The 15,769-nt window shown below is 49.3% G+C and overlaps 1 protein-coding gene across 16 annotated transcripts in view; it reads right to left on the bottom strand.

Annotated features, from left to right (window-relative positions):
• The window catches only part of LOC118659140 (core histone macro-H2A.1), a 73,919-nt gene extending 64,080 nt beyond the window's left edge, over positions 1-9,839 (bottom strand). For all 16 annotated transcript variants that reach the window (XM_036315246.1, XM_036315245.1, XM_036315248.1 and 13 more), the window contains exon 1: positions 9,681-9,839. The gene's annotated coding sequence lies outside the window, so the exon portion shown is untranslated. The remainder of the gene's footprint in view (positions 1-9,680) is intronic.
• Between the last annotated feature and the right edge of the window lie 5,930 nt (positions 9,840-15,769).

Genomic DNA, 15,769 nt, shown 5'->3' with positions numbered 1-15,769 from the left:
AGCTGTGCTTAACAGGCCCAACAGAATTAAGGGGCTCAAGCCCTGATTCTGGAAGATGTTGGAGGGGGCTGAAGACCCTGGGAAGAGAACCCTATATTTCACCCTATCAAAGGGCGCTAAATCTTAATTGATCACTGAGTGCTAAAGAGTCCTATAAGGGTCTGAGTTATTCTAAAACATTTACTTGGCTCTATTTCTTGCTGTAATGAGCTCCATTTTAAAAGATTCCCTGCAAACAGGTGCCTGTGCTCTCAGGGCAGGAAATGGAATATGTATACATACATGTGTGCTCACGTATGTTTGCAGGGAAAGCTGTCACTGAGTTTCCTAGCAGTCTTTTGCTTTACTACAAATGTGTTTCACAGACCACTTTACAAATCAACTCTATACTTTTGGATTAAGCACTTTTCAGATTTGAATGTTTCCCTTCTTTCAGGAGAGGCCTGTGGTCAGTGATGATTAATGCAACTCAGCCCCATTCTTATTGGAGCACAGACTTCAGCTCTTGTCTCCAGGTGGCCCCTGTCTTGCCCCAGAGGAGCCATTAGCACTCAGAAACCTGATGGGTTCTAAACACACTTATTCCTTAAAAGTGATGCTCCTGGTGCTTCCCTCTGAATCTAGCTAAGAGTGGTTACATCGCCCTGGCCAGTATGGCTCAGTTGTTAGAGCATTGGCCCTCAGACCAAAGGGTTTCAGGTTCAATTTCCAGTCAAGGGGCACGTACTATGGTTGTGGGCTTGATCCCAGGCCCTGGTAGGGGCTCATGCAGGCGGAAACCAGTCAATGTGTCTCTTGCACATCGATGTTTCTCTCTCTCTCTCCCCCTCTTCCCTCCACTTTACTCTCTATGGAAAGAGTATCCTCAGGTGAGGATTTTTAAAGAGAGTCATCACATCATCCACATGCTGGAAACTCACAAGCCTCCAGACTCCAGGCCTCCAGCCCAGTGCATATCTGGCTGTTGAGTCGCAGAGCTCTGTTCTGATTGCCTGTGGCAAAGGCCCACTCAGAAGTCTTGTAGATGCCTTAAACTCTTCTGGATTTCTCCGCTCCATCATTGGCAACATCATGCATCAAGCTACCAAAAGAGTCAACCTGGACCCACTTCTCTGCTCACCTCCCAGCACCCAATCATTAGCCAAACTCTGCTGAGCCCACCTCCGTAACTTTTCAAGCCTCTTCCCTTCTCTTCACCCCACCCCCACCTTGATTCAGCTCTACTACTTACCTACTTCCCCAGCACCAGTCTGGTACCATAGACACTAGAGGATTTTTGCCCACCTTGCTAGTTCCTCATCGTCTAAGCCAGCCACAAACAGCATCCTTCAACTGCTTCCGCAGTACTGCTTCCTGCCACCCTGCCTGGGCTCAGAAGTCCCAGGCTGCCCCTGACTTCCTGACCTGTGATGCTGTGCCCAGAATGCCTTTATACATGCTGTTTCTTCTGCCTGTCCTCCTGCCAATCTGAACTGTGCTCACACGAACCCTCTTCTCGGACCTGGCCATGGACTGGAATTGCTATCTGCTTTGTGTTCCCATAGCACATATCCTGGCACATATCTGTGTGCCTCCCTCTCCAACTTGACTGGATTGCAAGCTACTTGATGCCAGGCACTGTAGTTAATTCATCTCTGGTTCTCTGGGTCCCAGGAAAGATCTAAAAATTCATGGACCCTCAAGTGCCACTCTGCTCAATGAAGATCTTCATGTCTCATGTGAGGCCAGTTCTCTCTGATAAAGCAGATCTAAGTCTTTATCCCTTCCCCAAGGGAGGCTATCCTGCAAGACTCTGTTGCTCATCCCTCCCCATGTTTTTCTGCAATTCTAACTACAGATCCTCAAGCTACAGCCACAGCTATGAGAATTCTGACTAAGCCATGCAGCCTCATGACATCCAGTAATGTGTGGGAATATCAACTTGTAGCTTGCAGTCTCCAGATAAACCCATGAATGTGCAGGTCCATCCTGCTCTTCAGCAGGCAAGGAGATATGGGCAGCTATGGCCAGGCTCCAATGTGGGGATAGTGGCTGTGACAGAGTGGTTGTTGAGGTTAGTAACTCAAATTCCAAAGTCAGACTGATCTGGTTCAAGTCATGGTTCTGCCCCTTACAGCCTATGTGTCCCTAGACACATGATATAGCCCCTCTGAGTCTATTTCCTCATCAGTCAAGTGGAAATGATGATAGAATAGACCTCAAAGAGTTGAATAAAAGCATGCATATCCTATATAGTAAAAGGGTAATATGCAAATTGACCCATGCATATCCTATATAATAAAAGGGTAACAGCAGAATGACCGCTCAACCAGTCACTATGAGGCACACTGAGCGCCTCTTGGTCCCTTTCCCCGGCAGGCAGGCTCTGATTGCCTGATGGTGAACGGGGAACCAGGGGCTGGGTGGCGGCAGGGGGTGGGGCAGGCTATGGGTAGCTGGGGAAGATAGCCCCGATTGCAAGCCAAGCCTAGCGTCCGTACCCGCACATGAATTTCATGCACTGGTCCTCTAGTAAGAATAGAATTAAATACACGCATGTAGGTAAAGGCCTGACACCCACTGAGTGCTCAGTAAAGTTAATAAAAATGACGACCATGTGCATAAGATGAAAAAAGGCCACCATCTTGAAGAACTGGCATTGGATGTTTGTATTGATGAGGGCAGCACTAGTTGCTATAATAAGCCCCTACAGCTTTTTTCTCACTCATGACAAGTCCCAAGTGGGTTTCTATGACTGACCAATGCTTCTCCACGGGATGATTCATGGATCGACACTCCCATTAATCCATCACAATTCCCATGGTTACCATGGAAGGAAAAAGGCCATGCAGGAAAACACATGGAGGTTTTCAGGGCCCAAACCTGGAAGTGAGGCGTACTACTTCTAACCATGATCCATCACCTAGTACTTGATCACATGGCCAACTGCAAGAGAAGTTGAGAACTGTCCTCTACCTATTTGCTCAGAAGAAAACAGGAAACAGTCAGCCTATCACATGACAAACCAACTTGAAAGCTGACCCTGAAACCATGTCTAGATGACCAACCAAAGCCTGCTGAGCCCTGTTTGACCCATGTCCTGCACCTAGCCTCTTCTGAGAAACGTATAGTTCTCATCATAGAAAAAGTAACTTCTGATGCACTCAGCTTCTCTTCAGGGGACAGATGTTGCTCACAGGAGAAACACCAACACTCTCTTGTCAACAAACAAAGCTGTGTCCTTCCTTCCTGGACTCATCATCAAGGAGGATACCTCATTCAGCAAAATAGAAACCCTTACCCCTGTAAAGGGCCCCACATGCTCTGAAGGTAATAATAGGTATTCAGGCAACCTTAGCATCCATACATCACATTATGTTCATATGCATTAGCTTGGCTACTTTTGTTACTGTTATCAGGTCAGGAAATGAAGCTTCTGCGGTTGCTCCTGAAGGGATCTCTGTGGTATTTATCACTGCAGCTCCTCTAACTATAAATTAATCACAACAGACAGGAACCTTGCTTGCAGAAACCCAAAGTTTACTCAGAGACACACTGTTGGAGAGGGGCTATATAGAGAGCCAGGCTTGAAGGAGATGTAAGTCTCTGGTCAACATGATCTTTCCTCATAGCACAGACTAATTAGAAGCCTGGCTGTGAGGATCCATGAGTAAGATGGACATGAAAACCCCAAGCCCTCTACTATTGAAAGGGACACAGAGGTGAGGAGGGGAAAGGGCCATCCTACCTACCACACCACACCACTCCACTCTACTCCTCCCCAACAAGACACCTTAACAGGCTTCTCACTGCATAGCAAACCACCTTCATTCCCACCTACAGTATTTCGTACATGCTCAGGCTAGAACGTTCTCTCCAGCCTTTTGCCTAGGACTATCCTACTTAGTGGTCCCCAAACTTTCTCTGCTGATGCACCTATCAACGATCTTTCTCTTCTGCATTCCTGCCTTATCCCCCAATCACAGTCCACTTTGGGGGAGCCATACCCAGCTCCAGCCTTGCACACAAGGCCCTGCTTACCTCCTTCCCTATTCCTACCAACCAGGGCTCCACCAGGCTGGGTTGCTCCCAGTTTTCTCAGTGGACATTCCTGCTGTAGCCCCTGAACCCAGCTAAAAATCCCTTATAATGTCCCTAAGCCTGCCACCATTCTTTAATATGTTCAATTGCTTTCTCAGTCTTTTATAAAGTGCTCTGCAAATATAGTCCCAGGCCTTCCTTCCAACTTAATTGCCCCTCTAGATCCAATTTATATAAACACTAGAGGCCCAGTGCACAAAATTTGTGCACTCAGGTTGGGGGCGGGGGGCCTCAGACCAGCCTGCGCCCTCTCGCAGTCCGGGAGTCCTCTGGGGATGTCTGACTGACGGCTTAGGCCTGCTCTGGAGCAGGCCTAAGCCGTCAGTCAGACATCCTTAGCGCTGCTGTGGAGGTGGGAGAGGCTCCTGCCATCACTGCTGTACTCACCAGCCGTGCGCCTGGCTCAGGGCTTCTGGCTGAGCAGAGCTCCCCTGTGGGAGTGGACTGACCACCAGGGGGCAGCTCCTGCATTGAGTGTCTTCCCCAAAGGTCACTGCACGTCATAGCGACCCATTGTTCCACCGTTATGGTCGATTTGCATATTACCCTTTTATTATATAGGATTCTAAAACCAACTACCTCACCCTCAACACTTATTACCCTGTCTCATCACTGCCTATTTCCTTATCTTTTGTCAGCTCTGCCCACCACTATATCTCTGCCTGATACCTGGGAGGCTCTCAAATGCTGGCTGGATGTTTCCTGATTAGTTGGCATTTACTGTGGAGGAGAGTCTCTTGGCAAAGATGAGAGTAGTATTTCCAAAGGTCACAGGACTCAAAGATATGGAAGTGGGACACCACTTGGGGACCTTCACTAGGACCAGTCATGTACACATACCTGGCTAATCCCTGTGGGAGCCGAGGCTCTGGAAATCCAGGGATCTTGTGGAGTTACTTTGGGGATTCCCAGGAAAGGAACACAATTGCCCTGATACCTGAGGTGGGAGCCATGCAGAAGCCTTCCAACTCCCTGACAATTCTATGGCTCCAATGACCTCTCTTCTTACCACTGGACCAGCTCATTAACACAGATTAGAGGATAATACTTACCTTCCTCACATCTATGAGAGACTGACCTCCGTTAAAGACGCAGCAGAAAAAAAATTCTTAAATAAATAGGGCACTCACAAAACCACTGAAATGGTCAGTTGTGAAGTCTTTTATTATCTAAGCAATGAATTCATGCATATTGATCCTGAATGAATATTATAACTGCTGGGGAGTTGCTAGTCAGACATCCCTATCTTTAGCACCTGAGGATAAAGGAATCTGAGCTATCAGTGCTCAAGTCACTGTGGCTGAGGAAAGATTGCCCCATCCTTTCCATGCAGCTGGAGAAATGCCCATGTGTCCACATGCATTTATCACCTTCCCATCAACTCCAATCACAAAGGTGAACCTGAGATACTCAATTCTGAAGCATAGGACATTAATCCTATTTACAGCATTCTCTTCCGTTTACTCCTATCATATCAAATGGTTAACAATGTTGCTGCTGTCATGTCCCCAGAGGCCTGTGGATATACTACACAAGCATCATTCACAGGGCTGGGGTTCACTAGCTATGCTCTGATTGGTTCAGAACAGGGACCTGCTCTTGTACTCTAGCCAATCAGAAAGAACATCTCTCTCCATTCATAAAACATTACATAATAAAGATGATTAAAGAATTTAGTCTACCCTGGGGGAACCAAGGAACTGCAAACAGGGAGTAAAGAATAAATAAGATAGTAAATAAATCCTAAACTGCACATTTTGCTCCAGCAGACGTATCTCCCTCACATGTTAGATTTTTAGTGGTGGGGGAAAAACAAACCCAAACACAAGTGTTATTCACCATAAGCAGGAAACAGTTTGCAGGAAACTAGTCTGGGATTAAGATTTCACCTCTACAAACCCTCACCAAGTCCAACTCCACGCACAAGGAGCCCAACTATCTCCTCCTCATGGTCTGCTTCCCCAGCTGCACGAAAACAATCACTACCTGCCCTAGCTGGTTTGGCTCAGTGGATAGTGTCGGCCTGTAGAATGAAGAAGGGTCCCCGGTTCGATTCTGGTCAGGGCACATTCCCAGGTTGCGGGCTTGGTCCCCAGCAGGGAGCATGCAGGAGGCAGCCGATCAGTGATTCTCTCTCATCACTGATGTTTCTATCTCTCTCCCTCTCCCTTCCTCTCTGAAATCAATAAAAATACATTTTTTTTAAAAAAAAAAAAAGAATCACCACTATACAGGGTGTGGCAAAAGTAGGTTTACAGTTGTTTGTATGGCAAATACAATTAATAAATAATAAACTTTTGCATACTCACAACTGTAAACCTACTTATGCCTCATCCTGTATTTCAATTAGCAAGGCACTGTCTGCCTCCTTTACCACGAAACTTTGCTTCACACCTCCTCTCCCTTTTAAAGGCTACATCAAACTAAGATGACCACTCCAATGGAGGACTATCAAAGGTCAAGTTAAAAGGTGAACTTCAACAGGGCAGAGCCCTGGTCAGATTTGGCATCTAGAAACCATTCAATTTTGTTGAGAGGAAGAGTTCCCAATAATAATAAAGAACTTCTGACCACATCTCTCTCCTGCTGAGAGCCACTGCTGTTAGGATGAAGTCTAATCCCTCAGCATATTTCTGATCAGGATTCTCTGTGATTTGGCCCTTCTGGCCCTCTAGCTTCACCGGACTCTCCTCCTGGATCCAGCCATCCTGAACCTCGGGCAGCTCCCCCACATGACCTTTTTTCTCATTATTCTAAGATTCTGCACAGGTGATTCCCAGGCCTCAAACACTTATCCCGACCTGCCCTCCTTTGCCCAGCCAATTGTTACTTGGCCTTTCTGTGGTGCCTGGTAAATGCTTGCTCCGGTTAGGTTACCGTCCTGGGGGCCACTGTGGGAGCAATTGTGGCCTCCTGCACTGACCTCACAACAGCCGCTTGCGTGTCTTTTCAACATGTCAGCTTCCCAAGGAAAAGGACTGGGGTTTCTTGATCATGGTACTGTCCTCAGTGCCTGACCCAGAGTTAATTCCCAGGAAATATTTATTGAAGGACACAGACCTGGCAGGTTTAATCCAAGCAAACAACCTATACAACTCTTTGGTATGAAGAGCTAACCCACTCAGGTGAGGCCCAATGTACTTCTAAAGCTACAGAAAGTGAGGAGAACCCATAGGACCAGTACACACCCCACTACCCCTGCCCCTTCCCAGCCCATGTGCCAAGAATGGAGCTCTGAAAAACCCAACACAAATCCAAAGGCATGCCCAAACAAGAACTAGAGGCTGCTGCAATTCGGATGACCACCACATACAGATTTTTAGGTTTTCAGTGTGTTCTTTTATTTAAATAAATATCCTTTAAATGACTTGGGGCAGCATTAGCTCTGCAATATTAGAGGCTGTGGAGAGTGGCTTCAGTGTTTGGACAGGTTATGGTCCGAACCTGTGGTCCCACGTGGCTTAGTGATATAAGCTGCGGGAGGTGCAGCAAGTAAACAAAGCTTGATCAGGTGCATGTAATTGAGTAGATTTGAAACCCACGAGAACAAGAAGTTGTAACCACGCCCTTACTTTGCCTCGTGGAAGCTGGCTATAAAATAAAGACTCAGCTTACAGGCCGTGGCGCTGCCTCTCTATGAGACAGGGCAGCGTCCCACCCAGGCCTAGCTTTCTTCTCTTGTGTCTTTTCTTAATCCTTCACCGCTGCCTCTCAGCTCACCGAACCTGGCCGTGCTGGCGTGGCACAAGATACACGTATTTCAAGCCTCTCTCTGGGAAAGGAATGAGGGCCCTCCCCAAGTTCTGCCATCTCCAGGACCAGATGTGGCAGATTACGATGCACCACTCCCTGGCCATTTGCTATAGACCAAGCCAGTGACTTACCGTTGTGCAAGTGATGTTCTAGACCAGCGGTCGCCAATCTTTCGGGCCTCACGGACCACCCGAGGTCCGCAGACCACCGGCTGGCGACCGCTGTTCTAGACAACCCTCGAAGTTTAATAAAATGTGAACTATCCCTTCCTCATTTTGAAGGCCCTGCCTCAAACTACTTTCTGTCCTTTTTAATACCTTTATCACTACACAACGGGGACAGGTTAAAAAAAATGACAGGTTGGAGAGATTTCCCACTCTACTGAAACTTGTTTTGAGGGAAAATTTAAAGTCTTGATGGTGCTTATTTAAAGAAAAAATAGGTTTACAGATTATATATATATATATATAAAATAGTCTCTTGTGCAAGACTGAGATGCCACTGCCCGACTTTGGTTAGTTGTGTACAGGGGTATTGATTCCAGTTGCAGCATAAGGTGTCCATTTCGGAGCTAACAACTCCTCTGGCGGCAGAGTCCTCTCAAGGTGGCTTGCAGTAGCTGGATCCCACCTACCTTAGAATTGGAGCCTCCCACGCAAACCTAAAGCTGTTCAGAATTCCCCCGGGGCCCTGGAGCAGAGAGTCCCGGAACAAAGCACGGCCCCGCTCCCCCCTTTAACGGTAAAACCTCAAACCACAGAGGTGGAGGAAAAAGAGAAGCTAGCAGGGGTGCCCTCTAATTGCCTATTCTTATTGGCTGTTCATCAAATCATTAAAATCTTACAGGGACTTCACGGTCCTTATAATTACTGAATTCAGGGTTTGCCTCAGCTGGTTCTACAGAAAGCCTTTTCACTTTCAAACTCGGGAATGTCTCCCCTAACATCTTGTCTAAAAGAACCTTCCAGGCAATCAATCTATTCACAAGATCCTGGAGCGATCTGTGGCCGCTGCAGGAGTGGAGGTGGGGCGCGCCAGCCACACACCTGTTGTCAGGTGACCCGGCAGCAGCATCCTTAGAGCTCACCCCGAACCGAACCCCACCCCACCCCACCCCCCGCGCGTCTCTTCCCTCCGGGCCTCCTCTGCCAGGGGAGTCTGCAGCCTTCCGGAGTTACCTTTAAAACTCCCAACCGAACGCAAACAAAAGGCCCGATGCCCCGGCAAGAACAGCGGGGGTTCCGTGGCCCCGTTTCAGGCCAGTCTCTGGACACCCCTCTCTCTGCCCAGCCCGGCTCCAGTCCCGCGCGTGTCCTCCCAGCAGAGAGAGCCCGGCGCCTGCCTGCACCGCGGCTACCCGGGTCTCGGCCCGACTTATTGTGCTGGGGCCGGCAACTCGCGGGCCGGCGGGGCCTCACCGCGTCCAACTCCGCGCACCACCGGCCCTGGGCGCCCAGGCCCCGGCCGGCCAGCCGGCGCCGCAGGGCCTCCCCCGCCTCAGGCCGAGCCGTCTGCCCGCCAGCCCAGGGGAGGGTCGCTGGGAGAGGGGCCCCACGGTCTCCTCCGCACAAAAGCGCCCGCGCGCGGGCAGAAGGACGCGGTGGTGAGGAGTTGGCTTCCGGGTTTGCTTTCTGAACAAAACCAAAGGGAATCCCGCGCAGCCCCGGCACGGCCCGGGAAGGCGCCGTGCGCGCGAGGCCCCGTCGCGGGCCCGGTGGCTCGAGCCGGACCGGCGCCACCCGGTGCGCGCGAGGCCGGGCGGCTCCCAGGCACCCGCGGCCGGAAGAGCGCGAGCGGACCGGGCAGCCGGGACCGGGCGCGCGGCGAGGGCTCCGCGCGGCACTTACGGGCGGCTCGGCGGCGGCGGCAGCAAGGTGTTCGGTCCGTGCCCTCTGGGCCGCTCGCGCCTTTTTCTCTCCGCGCTCCGCACTGGCTGGCCCGCCCGCCCCCTCGCTTCCCGCCCGCACACCCCGCGCTCGCCCCCTCCGCCCGGCTCCGCTGCCGAGTGAACTGGAACCAGTCGCGGCGGCCCCAGGATTCCCACAATGCACAGCGCGCCGCTCGTCACATCCCATCCCGTCCGCGCGCGTCCGGCCACCCCGCCCGCGCCGCCCCGGCCTTGACCTCAGCCCCGCCGCCCCGCGCGCGCCGTCTCTCCTCGCTCGGCACCGAGGGCCTGGCGTCCGGCCCCCTGCCCTCAGGCACCGCGCGCCGAGGCTGGACGCCGGGCGCAGGTCCACCGAGCAGAGATGCCCTGGCAGAAGCGCTTCTCCAGCGCACGTCCCAGCCCGTGCGTCGCCCGTGGCACTTATTGAGCGCCTACTGTGTTCCCGGCCCTCAGCATGGGACTTTCGCTGCCTCTTCTCTGGAATCCTTCGCATTCACCCAGAGAAGGAGGCACAATTGCTGTTCCCACTTTTCCCTTCCCGCGCCCCTCAGAGCCCCCTCCTCCCCGCCGCTGCCTTTAGATAAAAGCCCCCCGAATGTTATGTCCTTTGACCAACTATCCTGCTTCATCACGACCCCCAGAAGTTTGGACCTCCTTTGCACGCGGGAGCCATTAGCTACTTCTTCCCGTGAGCGAACGTTCACAGTTGAGCCCAGTTGGGATTCACTAATGTAAACAGTGGGTCTTTAGCACCGCGCACTGTTTTAAAACGGCAGACAAGCAGAAAGAGGAGGGCCCCCTGTGAATTTCCGAGTTGGGTTTCTCTCCCGAAGGCGGTAGTGCCCTATCCTGGGTAAGGAGGGCCCTACCCCTACTCCACCTGCCCGAGGGTGGAGGGGAAGCCACCTGAGCACCTGGTTGTAGACCAAATTTAAATAACAGACACACCCAGCAGGGCTGATGTGCTGTTTACGGTACCGCCCCTCCCATCAAATCCCTCCGGCCCTCGGGCTGACTTCTAGCGCCGGGCGCTAACCTCTTCCCGTCACCAGGGTGCTTGGCACTGGACTTCGCGAAGCAGTGTCCAATCCATGCCGCTCGTGCATTCACTGGTTCAATTAGGTATGGAAGTCGTCCTTTGGGCCACGCACCAATGTGGGTGATTAAGGTAAAGCAGTGAACAGAACAGGCAACTTTCCCTGCCCTCCTGGAAGTTGCACTCTAGGGGGGAAAGAAACACAATCAGCAAAAGAGATGATGTGGGAGATGCTATAAATGCTGAGGAGAAAAACAAGGCAGGGATGGAGCATAGGGAGTGTGAAGTGAGATGGCGTTTCAAATGTTAGAGAAGACCTCCCTGACAAGGTGACATTTAAGCAAAGACCTGAAGGAATTAAGGGAGCAAGCCATGCGGATATCTGAGGGAGGAGTGTTCCAAGCATGCGGAACAACAGCAAGTGCAAAGGTCCTGGGGCATAGGAATAGTGTGTTCTCACCACAAAAAAACTAAGTGTTAATTATGTGACATGATGGCAGTGTTAACTAAAAGGGAAAATGATAAACATATTGCAATACGTAACCGTGTCAAGTCAACACGTTGTACACCTTACGCTTACAGTGTTATGTCAGTAATATTTTGATTTTTAAGAAAGGAATAGTGAGTGTGGGGTTGTTGGAATGGAATGAGTGAAGGGGAGTTATAGGAGATGAAACTGGGGAAATGATGATTCTTTATGTCCCAAAATAAAGCATTAAGGATCTGCGAGGACCTCCCCCCTCCCCCAGGGAAGTTGCAGAAGAATGTCAGAGGAAGGTGCAGAGACCACTGCCTTATTGCTATGTCCTTCCTTGGGTCCTTGAGCAGGCCCCTCAGTTCTGCAGGGGCCAGCCGCCAGGTGAAGTTTCTGTGGGCCACAGCAAGTCAGGAGGATGCTAGACTTCATTTATTCACTCAACTGATATTTGCTGAGCACCTACTGTGCGCCAGGCTCCTTCCCAGGGAGAGCAACATTCTAGGTGTGTTGTCAGGCCAGGCCTGTATGGAGAAGGGAAGATGCCTGCAGCCTTCTGGTGCCTTGGTGGTGGACAGGCCGGAGGCTTCTTTCCCAGGTCCTCAGTAATGGCCAAGGCCAGGCACAAAGGATGATTGTCCAATTAATGTCCGTCTGCAACCCCGGGGGGCCACGAAGGAGCTCACTCACCTCCTCCCCAGCACTGGTTTCTGATGGTGACTTAGAAGTAGGTAATGTTCAAAAGGCTGGTTTTGCTCTCCATCTTATTGTACACTCACCATGTACCGGGTCACATACATCCCATCATTCCTCCCTCTCAGCAGCCTCAGCAGGCAGGCGATTTCTGACACATTTCTATCCTCACTTTACAGATGAAGACACTACAGATTCGGAAAACCAAGAAATATACTTGACATCACAGAGAGGGCAGGCTGGTGCTAGGATTCAAACCCAGGTTCATCTGGGTCCTGCACTCTCATGGTTCAGAACTGAAGAGAGCCTTTCGAGCGGCCTGGCTTCCTCTGCACCCAGCATCCACCCTCACCCCCCACCTACCCCCCACTCAGCCATGCATCACTGTGCTTGGGTTAGAGTCCACACTCCCCCAAGAGCTGATCTTGATGCCCTGCCCACCCCCTCATGCCCCTCCTCAGTGTGCCATTCTCATAGAACTCTCTAGGAATATTGTCCCCTGGAGCTGTTCAATGCAGAGGCCCTTCTCCTGAAGGCTCCACCCTCCCATCCCCAACTCCCACCCCTCACCACCCGTGGGCCTTAGGTATATTTGCCTTCATGGGCCCCATCCTCCATTAAAAAACAAAAACACAACAAACAAAAAAACCTGCACTGGTAGTAAGGCAGGATAGTGAGAAGCTAGGAAAATTCCTTGGCAAGTAGAATGGGGAAATTGAGACAGAGCTGAACAAACCGGCAGAGCAATTTACAGCAGACACAGAAGGTCACTCCCTAAAGTTAACATCTAGGCCTACATTGCATTTCAGCTCCAGGCCTAGAAAAGTAGCAAAACCAGATGGATGACACCAGAACCAGCTGCAATGAGTAATTACCCCCTGCCCTAACATTGACCAATAAGTAGCGACCACGACCCTGAAAGAGCACACCTAGAAAACATGAATATGCTGCTGAAACACTCCCCTGAGACCTCCCTTAAGATTTCCACCCACAAGAGAGAGAGAAAAACCCTCCAGACAAAGGACCCAGTGCCTGTTCTTCCCTCTGGGGAAGCACACCATGCCTTCCCCGCCCCCCTTGCTTCCCCCACAGGCACACATCGCCTAAACTCTAAGGGACCCCAGGAGACTGGGACTAGGGGAGCAGTAGGCAGTGACAGCTTGTCCCAGACTAACCCCCTGAACCTGTCTCCAACGCCCCCTTTTCTCTGACTTCCAGTGAGCTAAGGCAGCCCAGCCTAGGCTCTCCTGCTGCTTCTTCTGTGCTAAGCCCTTCCTTGTTTCACTGTCCTCAGCTTTAATAAATGTTCCCACATAGTCACATGTTGTGAAATATTTCCTACACTAAGTCAACAACACACACACCACCAGCTGGCCCTAGGCAGGCCTGCTCACCGCAAGGTTCCCTGTCTGGTAACCCTTTTAGATCAAATAAAATAATTTAATTAAATTAATATATTTGTCTTTATACCAATGCAGTCACAAAATGTAATTTTTATGTCATGTTATAGAGGAAAGGGCTCACAAAGGTACAAGTTCTAGGGCCCACAAAAGTGTTAACATAGCCTTGCCATTTCAAGTGAAAATGACGTTGGGTGACGAAAGTAGGACCTTTAGCCCACAATGCAATCACAACAAATGCTTTTCCTCAGGGCAGCCATCCTACTTGTTACATAGCAGAAGTACTCCATGCATACTTCCCATGTGCTCACATAGAATATTTAAAAATGTGTCCAAGATTAATAAAATTAATTCTTTCTACTGCTTTATCCAAGACATTCTGAGGGAAACTGTTGGATTTTTTTTCTTCTGCAAGTGCTTGGAAATAAAGACTAAAATGATTATTAGTCCACTTTGGTGCCAGTGCTGATCTGTGCCAGTTCACCAGCAGTTTTTTTCCACTTTTGTTTTTGCACGATTGCTGCAAAGACACAGACCATGAAAAAGCTAAGTAATGTCTTAGCATTATTGTGAACATTTTGGACCATGTGGATCCCAGAAAGGGTTTCAGTGACCTTGGAGGGTCCTCGGACCCCATTTTGGGAACCACTTTTCCAAACATCCTGGGGCTGTACCATCATTTATTCAACCAGTTCCCTGTCGTTGTTTTTCTTTCAGGCTATTTCCAGTTCTATTATAAAGACCTGATGAATATTCTTAGAGTTACACATTTGTGGATATCTGATGTTGACTGTTGAGGATAAGTTCTTAGAAGTAGAACTGCTGGATCAAAGTTTAAAAGCTTTAACACAACTCCCCACCCTCACCCCGCCTGAAAAGTCAGGGCAAGACAAGGCCAGTGGGCAGGGAAGGCCCCAGTATTCCTGCATTTCTCCAGCGCCTCTGCCTCACCCTGAGTGATGTTCGAGACCTTTGATGATCTGAGAGCCCAACAGTGAGGTGTCACCATGTCCCTTGGTTTAGCTTGAACGTGTTTGTGGAAGGGCAGGGAATGGGTCTCCAGTTAGTTCCTAAGCTTTGATCAACACACATCAAGCCAAGAGGAATGAGTCTGTGTGAGGCAGTTGGGGGATTCCAGGAAAGAAAGCCCCTGGTAAACCTTTCCCTACCATCCCTGCCTCACAAACCAACAGACGTGTTCTTTTCCACAGACGCTTAGGTCATCTCAACAGGTGCAGCCTTTCTTCCAGACTTGATTACTTCAGAGATAAGTTCTTTCTCTTTGACATACAATTGGCTGAAACATCTGACATCTGACACTTCCTCCTTCTCAACAACCCCCAACTTCTCCCTTCTTTGTTAAGCAGTTAATGCCCTTCTCTGGAGAAGAGCAGGTGAATGTTTACCCTTGATGAGGAATAACAAAGGAACCAAGGAAACCAATCCTAGGGAGTATGTAGGAAGAAGGAGGGTCTGCATTACGATTTTCAGGCCTAGAGGCACCTCTAGATTGAAATATTTTTTCCCCTAAAGTTAGAGATGAACTGAAACTGCAGTTTAAAGGACTTAGGCTACCTGTAGAGCAGAGGTACTTTGGCTGTGAGGTCCTTGAGAACCTCGTGAGGCCTGTGGGCCTGAACTATGTTCATCATCATAACACTAGGATTGTATTTGCCTTTCTCACTGTGTTGACATTTGCATTGGTGGATAAAACTGTAACACGCACACACACACACACACACAGCTCATTTCAGTTAAGAATTTTTAAACGTCCTTAATGAAGCAGATTTTAAATTTCTGAAAGCTTCTTTTGCCACCATGAGCTTGACAGCTTCCCAATACTTAAAAACTTTCCTGATGAGATTGGTGGTAGTTTTAACTAATATGATTTTTTGATGTTGTGTAATAAAACCTGTCAACATTTGGAAAGATCTTACATCTCTTAGTGAGATATATATATATATATATATATATATATATATATATTTATATTAATGGACAAACAGGGTAATTGACCGTACCTTCACTACGCTTCCCATTGGCTAATCAGCGAGATATGCAAATTAACCGCCAACAAAGATGGCGATTAGTTTGCATATGTAGGTGGGAAGTGGCAGAGCAAAGATTGAAGGCGGCTCCGGCCTGAGCAGTGAAGGCTTTGAAGGCGGTTCCGGCGGGAGCAAAGGCCTGGGTCCCTGGTGCCAAAGGAAAACCGGTGCAGGCAGCCAGGGGAAGGGAAGGCCTATTGCATGAATCTTTATATATATAATATATATATATATATAATATATATATATATATTAGTATAACTTAGTATACGATAGTGAACCAGCGTTTTCCAAATGACTAATGCTACAACATCATGCATAGGTCTAAAAAATTCATTTAAAGTGCAAGATAAACCAATGACCTTCATGTCACAGGGGACAAGAAGTTCAGTGATA

This window comes from Myotis myotis, unplaced genomic scaffold (genome assembly GCF_014108235.1).
Source record: "Myotis myotis isolate mMyoMyo1 unplaced genomic scaffold, mMyoMyo1.p scaffold_m19_p_6, whole genome shotgun sequence".
NCBI classification, from domain to species: Eukaryota; Metazoa; Chordata; class Mammalia; order Chiroptera; family Vespertilionidae; genus Myotis; species Myotis myotis.
This window is presented reverse-complemented; position numbering and strand designations above follow the sequence as displayed.